At 29.1% G+C, this 10,183-nt stretch overlaps 1 protein-coding gene across 2 annotated transcripts in view; it reads left to right on the top strand.

Annotated features, from left to right (window-relative positions):
* Positions 1-10,183, top strand: part of LOC102680472 (protein yippee-like 1) — a 16,149-nt gene that overhangs the window by 2,617 nt on the left and 3,349 nt on the right. Inside the window, exon 2 of one of the 2 annotated variants that reach the window (XM_006613624.1) lies at positions 8,387-8,682. The exons of the other annotated variant lie outside the window; for it this stretch is intronic. The gene's annotated coding sequence lies outside the window, so the exon portion shown is untranslated. The remainder of the gene's footprint in view (positions 1-8,386; positions 8,683-10,183) is intronic. 2 annotated transcript variants of the gene reach the window in all.

Genomic DNA, 10,183 nt, shown 5'->3' with positions numbered 1-10,183 from the left:
TTGGGCTGTCAGCTGAGCTGCGCGCGATAGAACCGTCTCGCAGGCTGGCCAACGCATGTTCCAGAATACTCTGAGGGTGTTTTGTTTTTCTAATAATTTCTTTTTCTCTGTTATTTTTCTATAGAGATTCTGCTAATTTGAGAGATTCTGCTGATTATACCAGTCAGGGCAATGACTTTTATAATCATTAAATTGTGTTGCTCATGGTTAAAATAAGGTAAAGGGGATTATATTCGATGCGTATAGGTATAGATATATATACATTTACGTAAGTACTTATAAGTACTTAAAGATCTATAAATAATATTAAATTTAATTTTTTTTTTATTCAATATTATTTTTATCCATATTTGTATGAGTAGTACTTATATACAACATTGATTTATTATATTCTAACGTATCTATCAAAATTATTATTTTCTTGCAAAAACAATAATTGTATTTAATACTAATCGTTTTGATATAAAAGATTATTGCAATATAGGAAAATATTAGAAATGACCTTTAATTTATTACTATTAGTCATAATGATTAGTGAAACGTGACAAACAACGAAGATATTCATTCATAATTCGATAGTTATGCGTTGCAAGTAAACTTCCGTTAGAAACGTACTTTATTACCGTATCATAACTTAACGTATTATTTTCTTCGCGCGCACTTGATTAAACTCGGCTCTCAATAGTGGTGGGGCTTGCGATCAAAAACCTCGCTATCATTTATCACTCTGTCGCTGGTTCGTTGTACGTGCGTGACCTACGCAATTCAACTTTGCTTTTTCTTGAATTCTTTTTAGACATATTTTTCATAATAATGATTACACAATATGAAAATAATCAAAAAAAAAAAGGCATATTTTAACTGTACGTTATAAAATATACCGAACATATTAATATATTTTAAAAAAAAAGTTAATTTTTTGTTTTCTTATCTAGTAAATATTTCTTAATATTTTTTTCTTTTTTTTTAAATCGATCAGAATAAATTAAATCACGTTACTGTTTTTTTTTTCTGCTGATTTCACGGAACGATCCCATGTGATGCTTCGCTATAGATTGGATTATATTCTTTATCTAGAACATATATCCCAAACTATTCGAAGTTTTTGTCATGCGCCATTAATTTATTTGTCCAGTAATCATTGCGTGGAATAAGAATAAATAAATATAAATTTCATTCACTGATCCATAATTATAATAATAATTAATTAAAATAAATGTTGATCAAATCGAATATTCGTTATAATAGATGGATATTTACATTTTATTACGATGCCTAAAATGCATCATTTTTATATTAATAAATCGAATTCAAATTTCATAATTATTTTAATATATTTTTAATATATTTTTTTTATATTTACTATCTATAATTATAACAAGAATGAAAAAAATAATATTTTCAATCTGTGCATCGCTCTCGCTTTGCGCATCATCAAGCGAATGTTTTTGTTTGATTTCACTTGCAGTTGACGAACCAATAATCGAAGCCATACATATACATAAATATACTGCGAATATACTGCGAATAGATAACACATATATATGTTCTATATGTTTATTCGAGCCTGGAATATATACATGCACGCAAGAAAAAAAAGCTGTAGAAATGGAATAAAGATGGAAGAAAGCTCTGACCAACAACGAATTTTAATAAGAAAAAAGCTATTGACTTTATGATTATCGATTTGATAACGTTTTTTTTTATAATATATTTCAAATAAAACGCAAGAATTCAAGATTTACACTTAGATTTCACACTATTACAATATTCTATTATCTTGTTTCATTAAATATAATAAAAATTTTCGCAGCAAAAAATTAACTTACTATCATTATTGTTATTCAGGGATTTGAAAGTATGATTCATTCGTTCTTATACGCATATATTCAACATTATCTACTAGTATATTACGCAATTCATAATATTTACAAATTCGAATGTTTTCCCTTTTCGTTATTAGTTAAGATTTAACGTCTTCAGTTAAAATATTTCATATACATAAACATTTATTGATTAAATTTTCATAAGACTTAATAAAAGTAGTATCAAACAAGAAAAATTTTTTTTAATGATTTTGTTTTATTTTTAAAAAATGAATTTGATCTATATCCATCTAACATAACTAGAAAAATGTTCTTAGCAACTTGTTCGTCCTTATCGTGGTTCGTTTCTTTCTGCATGGAACCGTTATATTGTATATAATTACTCCCGTTGCGTGTGCATGCTATCTTGCCTGTGATCCAACAATCTTGGCTCTTTTAGACATCCGCGCGAATTATTTATAAAACGACTGTGCACCTTACTGTATGGAGAAGTTATCTGCATGCTAAGCAAGAACACTCCGTTGCTTGTCGCTCAGTCCCGCCGCCACGGAGTGTAATGTAAAACTTGTTGCGAAGAAAACGTGCGACGTCTTTAGAGTCATTGTTCTCTTTCTCTCTTGTAGGGGGGAATACACAGACACACACATACGATAACACTAGGCAATCGCGTGCATGCCGCTTCTCCCGTGTGGACTTGTGCTTGAGATTTCTTAGCTACCGCGTGGATAGAATATTTTCAAATATTTTTTGATTTCTGCAATTTTATATTTATCGTAGCATTGGTTGGTAATGTTCTTTTAGTTTGTGAGATAAAAAAAACAAATTTATAGCTATTTTTTGTAAAAATAAATGTCTAACTGATATCTGGATTGTATTATCTTTTCTACTTTACTTTGCAACGTTGATTATTTTGGTATCAAAATAGAATAGAATTTGCGTTTTACTATTTCTTCAGTGTGTAATATGTTATATATTAAGTAATTTAAGTTAAATTATAATAAAATATAATAATAAAATCATAAAGATTATGAATATTGAAAAATTTATAAAACCACTTTTTTTTTTTTTTTTATGAAAAAGTTCATTTCTTGTAACATACGGATCCTTATTCGTTGAGAAGTTTGCGTGACTTATTGAAGCCATATCTCCCCATGCATTCAATGGAAAACAAAACAAAAAAAAAATATCGTTGTTACCCGACGATCCAGAGCAGGTTGCATTGCTTTTTTATAAACTATTTATATCATTATCAAAATAAAATTGAAATACTAAATTATCAAATAATACAATTATTTTTGCAATCTTATATATACATATATTATTTATTTGTTGTTAATTTGTGTTATGAAATTCTATTTATTGTTTATATCGTATTATCATTCAAAGATATTTCGATTGTCACGTAAAATATTATATTCGTGTCAAGATAAAAGTAAAAACGACGCAACGCTTCTTGTTTCTTTATCAAATGCTTGATTATATTGCACTTGATATTCCAAGTGTGTATATTTATTGTTTATATTGAAGTAAAAATCGATATCTTTTTTGATACAGGAACCACGATCTCACGATCATTTCTAATATGATAACTTGAAGAATAATATAGAATTTTTTTTTGTTATATTTATTTAATAAATATATTGTTATTATCGTTCATGTTATTTATACATTTTCATGTTAATCTCCTTGCATCATAGGTGATATTATGCATCTTCCATTTGCGAGATATGATCTATAACATACGAATATAATGATGCATATAATACATATAAATGAATTGATTTATCTTATAAACATTCGATCTTTTTGCGTCTTTTATCTTATATGCAATTCTTATTTTAAATTGTTTATTTGTTTTCACACATCTTTCAAGTTTTTATTAATGATGACATAAATTTTAATATCTCTTTAAATATAATTAGCACAAAAATATATATATATATTAATGTATTATTATAACTTCGATATCTATTTAATTCTATAAATATATTTATTTTTTACGTGACAACAATATTCAAATATTTTTGTTATATAAAATATCCTGATATACAAGCTACAATCTTGATTATATTTTCTTTTAGTGATACAAAAAAAAACTTATAATTTAAAAATAAATTACAATTTCAGGATAAAATCAATTTACAAATATTATGAGACATAGTCACATTGTGATTATATACAATATATAAACATACAATGCAAAACATAAATATCGTGTATAAGTCCACTTGATAAATGTTTATCAAATCGTTGCAATTCTCTATTGTTTTTTCTTTTTGTTTCTTTTTCTTTCATCTGTTATCATGAAAGACGTCGATCTACGCCCCTGCATATAATGCAAGTTAAGGCCGTATCACCGTGTACCGCCTTGCATGTGATATGCAATAGAAAACATTTTGTCAATACACGCGATGACGCGTGGAGTCGTGACTGTATTGCATGACCCACGATGCGTGTTCTGTCGATCGTGGGTCAAACACGTGAATACCTTCTCGCGAACACAACTGTTTACTGATCATCTATTTAACCCTTTTCCATATAGGGTTAGTCGTTGAAAAGAATTATCGATTATCGCGTGTGCAGTATTATCGAACTGCAACATAGCGCGCCCTTCTTTATTTTACATCATTGAGATTATAGATGTCTCGCTTGTCGCGCGAATCAATCATAATCTTATTCTTATTAGTACTATAATCGTCACGTCAAATAGTTATTAAAAATATACAATCTAAATCAGATTATTATCAATAAAAACAAAGTGAAAACAACATCAAATGTACGAATACACGTAATTAGCTTTTATACTATAGCCAACGATAAATAACTTCGTAAAATTTAATAATCGCGTATGTATTATAGAAAAACTTAAAAAATATAATTCGAAATATTATAAAGTTAAAAATAATGTTTATATTATCGTAGAAGCAGATACATATGTATACATATATTTATTTGAAACCGATGATTACGATTCATTCTATGTATATTATATAATTTCATGTTAGAATTTATATATAACTCTATTTAAAGATATATTTTTTAAATATATATAAAATATACGTGATTTGATCACGAACCGTTTTCTTTTACATGTGAATTATTGATCGAATGCAGATCCTCGATTATGTTGCGGATATACTGTATCGATGTAGCGATGGTTTTTGTCAAGAGAATGCTTGTTTCGTGATTTTACGTCATAAAACATTAGATTTCGATCATTTTCGATCTATGCAATTGAATGATACACGTGTGCAACATATATATATTTCACACGCAATAGTTCTCCATATTATGAAAGATCGATTTTTTTTGTGCAATATTTGAACATTTGAAATTAATATAAACATTGCAAAACGAAAATTCATACATTTGATCTCTAGTAGAAATTAATTCTTATTTAGTAGGACTTTTTAAGCTACTTATATCAGTTTTATTATACTAACCTTACTCGTTACATCGAGTTAGTAAAAGATTAAGGTAACTTATAATTCTTATTCTATGTTGTAGAACTCATATATACATTTTAAAAAAAGTATCAAAATTTTCAAACAAATAAATCTGTTTATTGAAAAATTTGGGTGACTGGTCGAGCATGAAATCGATTGATTTCTGATTAAACGTTTATAAACATAGAATTCAAGTCGAGTTTTTTTTTTTGAAACAGGTGCTATATGATTCTGCGCGAGCTTCGATAGTTTCAGCTTAATTTGCTCGATAGTGATTTCGCTGTAATAGCATCTCGGATAATCGCGCTCATCACGTGCTTGTATTGGATTACCTCATGATGGTATGTGTTGGCTTCGTTGAATGAAGTTTAGTCGAAGATGGCTGCATCTCCTTATTGAATAGAATCAAGAACAATAAATAAATCGAATGTGAACGATTTTACGCACAGATACCGGGATGAAATTAGAATCAAGCAAGAATTTTTGTACCATTGGCCGTCAGCCATGTACTCCGCGTGCTTTTATTACGACAATCGTCACATTTCTACTAGATTGGAACCATTTCGTGCGTGTTGTATACGTATATGTGTGTGCGCGATCATTAACATAAGTGTTATTTAACGACGCTTCATGAATCTTTACGATCGTTTCAATTTACGATTCTGACAGGCTAGTTCATTCGGTACCATTTTGAATGGTGGTCAATATAAATTGAACATTAACGAAAGAGTACCAAACGATCAGTTTCAGTTGGTGATTTCAATTAATTAAGATAAACGAAGATTTGTATTATTATTGACATTCAATCGATGTTAATTCGCTTTGTCGTAAAATCTAAAGATAGATAATTGATTAATATTTAATTACTGTAATATTAAGCAGATATTTCCGATGAAGACATTTTGCTTTTTATTTTAAGTACGTGATCGCCTCAACGTTCGAGAGGTTTAATGTCACCGATGGAGTTATGATTAAGTTAAAAATGGACAGGTTGGTCGCGCAAACGTGAAATTATCGATGGGAAGAACACGAACCTTAACAAAATTTCTCCTGTAACCTCGTTACCTTCCGCACCGAATAAATTTCCCATGGGAAAATTATGCGATAACGTGATATTAGAGCTATTCATTGAATGTCGTTGATTCTATCTGTTATTTCTTATTTACATCGAATTGAAAGTTTGCGAACTCATTGAATAATTAATATAATAATTATCTCATCAGGTTTAATCATATAAAAACATGAAATTGAGATTATTTACCCACAGAAAGAATTTTCATATTTTTAGAAAAAATTGATAAGATATTCAATAATTTCATGTATAATAATTAGGAAATATAATTTTAATTAATATTTAATCTAATCTTTATAGGATACCGTTTACTGATCTATATTTCTTAAAAGGACTAATTTAACAACTAATTCTATCGTATTAACTTCATAATATTACGTCAATTTTTTTATAAACGTCCAAGATATTAAACGATTCCTTTGTTTTATCTAATGACTGTGAATGTTTTGAAATTTTAATGTCAATATTTTTTTTTCGATTCAGTATCAAAAGTATACGATCAATTATTTTATCATTCTGCCGAATAATATACGACTTACATACTTCGAAAAGATCGAGAAAGTTATACAAAACGGTTCCATGGTTCATCTTTATACAATTTTTTCTTTTATCTTTAGTATCAAAATAAGATAGTATTTATTTTTAAAAATAAATTTTATTAGTAAACATCGCGTGAGATAATGCTAACAACAATATTCACACAATTGAAAACATATGTACGTTTCGCAAATTTCACACAAGTTCTTTACTATGCAATTGAATTTTTGAAAGTAGACCGTATACCAAAGGATACCATGAGCGACATCTGTTACACGTGTATTCCCACTGTATGCTTTGTCTGGAACAGGTATATCATACGCGTCATACACCAACGCCTGGTGAAGAAACAAAGCATCTATTGCAGGTAGGAACGGGCTTTCACTGGATTCTTCGTGTCTTATTCATGGCGAGGTGGGCGCGCGCGCTGTCTGCACTGGCATGGGGAAAAAAAGGATGACAAGAAAATCGGAAATTCCGAGGATGCGTCGGCGACGGGTAGCAATGACCTTGGGTCGTGTATTGACTCGAATGTTCCATCTCTTTGTTCCTAACAATTCGTCGGGAAACTTCTTTCTTGCGGTCTTTCTGCGGATTCATAGTCCGCGGCCATCGAACCGCGCGCCACCATTCTATACAGATGTTCCGTATGGTCGTTGTATTCAAGGATGCTCGAATAAGCATGAGAAATTTTTTAATTTTACCTGAGAAACATCTTGAAGATTATATCTTAAGATCTTTTATTAATTTTTCATTTCGGATGTTCAATCTATATAAATTAATATAACAATTCAAGCTATTATAATAATATTATTATACGTATGTATATTTTTTTGTATGTATTTAATATTCTTTACATTTCAAACAATTATTGTGTTATTCAATTACAAAGAAGTTTGCTCATTTAAATATGAAACTACGTTTTAAATTTATGATGGATAATTATTCTGCAAAAAATCTCAGATTTTTCATCATTTTCCTTGTGCTGTTTCTAGCGTGTTATTAGTATATATATATTTTTTTAAATTTCTCAAAGTTCCTGAATTTTCTAATTTAATTTAAAAGATAAAAAAATATGTGGAACAAATATTTCAATATATCTTGAGAAATAAATAAATTTTTAATTATTCTTAAACGCCAATTCGTTGTTTTAAGAATATATGTGTATTGATAATAAATTAATAAATTTTACACATTTATGGATGAAAATAATATACATGTACAACATATGGATTTTTTATCTAGAGCAATTATACATCAGGTTTAATTAATTTAAATCAATTATTTGCTCGATACATTAAAAAATTATGAAATGTTTCTTGTATCAATTAATTTTTTACATAATGTATTAGATTATTTTATTTTCAAGATTGATTAAGGATTTTTTCAAATATAAACGAATTACCATATTAAAATTAAAAATTGCAGAAAGTAAAATCTATGAAATTTTAAGGAACAATTCATTTTTAATTACGTCGCATTCTTTTCCTTTTTATGGTCTTTAGAGTTACTCTCATGCGTCAGAAATAATACAGCAGGAAGCGTGTCCACCAGTTGTGTCACACAGACTGCTAATTCTGCGCGCTGCCATAAACCTGAAAAGTGAAGTAGTACCGTTATTGCAAGGCCACGACGAATCATTGTTTCGATTGACTCAAGCTGGAAAAAAAAGAGAGCAAGTGGGACGGAAAGAAAGAGAGAGAGGGAACGTAAACGAAGAAAAGGACGCGACGAAGAAGGATTGAAGAAGAAAAAAAAGGATTAAAACCGCAGAAGTCTGGTGTCTAAATTCAAATAAGAGGTTATCATTCTTTCATTCTTATAAAGCAGAAACATCTTGTTCTGGTGCATCAAAACAAAAATTCTTATTTTTGTTTCTACATACGCGACTATATGTGTGTGTGTTTTTTGCAATACATTATGGAAACGAGATGATTACAATTATGCATTCTTCATTCATATTAATGAACGACGATAAATTTTATTTTGAGACTTTTGAATTGAATTTTAATGTTGTTGATACTATTTCTTTTTTTTTTTTTTCTTTTTATGCATATTTTTCATTATTATTTTTGGATAATGATCATTGAAGAAGAATAAAAATTATCTCGCTTCAAGTACTTTTTTTCTTTAGAAGAGAAGATAATAAAAAATAGTAATTTTATTCACATTTTTTTCTCAGTATTTGGATATTGGTAGAAATCTTTTTCTTTCAAGATTATTTTAAAAACAATTATTATTATTTGAGTATTTTAAATGAAAAAGTTGCGCTTTTGTTGGAGCATTCTTAGTGCATAGATATGGAAGAAACTTAACGAGTCTGATTGTGAGTACAGTGACCTTCAAACCGCCCAAGGTTACAAAAGGGTATAACAGGATGCAATTATGTTTTAAGAACCATACGTACATATATTTCTTACTACGTCTTCTAACATAATATTGCTTATCAAGCTTTTTTAACTTTGAAATGATCTTGATAAATTATTTTTCTACCAATATAACCGACTTCAAATGTAATTAATGAGATCATTTATCTGTTCTTTCGATCATTTTTCAAACTTCATTTAACAATCTTAGAAGATTACCAACTTACGCTTTAAAATCCCTATTTTTTTTCAACATCAGATCTTTTCTTTTTAGATAATTCCAAAGAAAGATCTAAAACAATTTTAGAAAAGAACAAGATATAGGTATGAAAACGGGTTGGAAGCGTGAACACTCAACAAGAAAAGACTAACCCGTACTTCTCCGGTCCTTATAAAGAAGTCTTTCTTTAGGTGCATCATAATAAAGACCTTGTCTCTTTTCTTTGTTTGAACACGCGCCAGCACGTGGCGTAGCCGGTCGCTCGATATGGAACGTACATCAATGCTATTGCGCTTTAAAATGTTCGAGCAGTTTCGCTCCTCCGCCGTTGCGTGTCCGTTATGCATTTCTTATTTTTATATATACGATGCACCGCATGTTATCTATTCTCTTCCTATCTTTCTTTTTCTTTTATACAACGTTCATATGGAAATTTTTCCTTCTTTCTTTTTTATCTTTCTTCCTTCTTGCTCTTTGTTTTCAATGCTATATAATCTTACTATTAGTAAGAAGGCGCCATGGCGCATGATGGCAGGAGCACATTATTTAACGAATCGTTATAAATAACTCGAAATTGATAGTCGTGGAATAATATACATGATAGTGAGTAAATAGTGTGGAGCTCACAATGTAACGAGAGCGCAGATTTCGAAGAATATACGCAAGAGCCAATATTTGTTTTATTTTTAATCGAATCGTAACCGAATGTAATTTTA

This window comes from Apis dorsata, unplaced genomic scaffold (genome assembly GCF_000469605.1).
Source record: "Apis dorsata unplaced genomic scaffold, Apis dorsata 1.3 scaffold_161, whole genome shotgun sequence".
Taxonomy (NCBI): Eukaryota; Metazoa; Arthropoda; class Insecta; order Hymenoptera; family Apidae; genus Apis; species Apis dorsata.
The sequence above is the reverse complement of the archived record's forward strand: the minus strand, read 5'-3'. Positions and strand labels throughout refer to the sequence as shown.